This window comes from Chenopodium album, chromosome 5 (genome assembly GCF_948465745.1).
Source record: "Chenopodium album chromosome 5, dcCheAlbu1.1, whole genome shotgun sequence".
NCBI lineage: Eukaryota > Viridiplantae > Streptophyta > Magnoliopsida > Caryophyllales > Amaranthaceae > Chenopodium > Chenopodium album.
In genome coordinates, this window is record NC_137838.1 from 58,840,800 (window position 1) to 58,841,465 (window position 666).

General features: G+C 40.4%; 1 non-coding gene across 1 annotated transcript; it reads right to left on the bottom strand.

The window, feature by feature from the left end:
- Positions 1–283: 283 nt before the first annotated feature.
- LOC145633362 (small nucleolar RNA R71) lies at positions 284–390 on the bottom strand. The gene has a single exon (XR_014112692.1). It is a non-coding gene; the product is annotated as a small nucleolar RNA R71 (small nucleolar RNA).
- Between the last annotated feature and the right edge of the window lie 276 nt (positions 391–666).

The following is a 666-nucleotide window of genomic DNA, read 5'->3' on the forward strand; positions in this document are numbered from 1 at the left end:
AAATTAAACCTCAATTTATAACGATGATAGAGAGGAAGCAATTCAGTGGAGCCAAGGGTGAAGACCCGAATCTTCACATTGCCGACTATTGTCAATATTGCAACACCATCAGGCAAGCCGGGGTCACTCAAGACCTAATCAGGGAGATTCTCTTCCCCTTCTCTTTAACTGGAAAAGCTAAATTGTGGTTCAATGTCTTAAATAGAACTACACTCGGTATAACTGACTGGAAACTCTTGTTTTGAATTTCTATAACAAGTATTACCTTGCAGAGAGAACAGCCGTACTACGGAGTGCGATCCAGAACTTTGCCCAAGAAGCCGATGAATCCTTATATGAGGCTTGGGAGAGGTTCAAAGATTTACAAAGAGATTGCCCCCACCATAATTTAGCACAATGGCAGTTAATCCAAGCCTTTTATAATGGCCTTGGAAATTCTTCTCGAATAATTTTAGACTCTGCAGCTAGTGGGAGATTTATGAATCTTGATGTTGATGATGCAGGTCTGGTTATTGAAGACATGTCGATACACAATTCCCAATATGGGAACCTTAGAGGATCTGCTAACAAGGGGAAGCATAGTGTCGACTCTGTATCCTTTTTGCAAGCTCAACTAACCTCTATTTGCCAAAAATTAGATAATCTGAGTACTGCTAATGTAGCTAA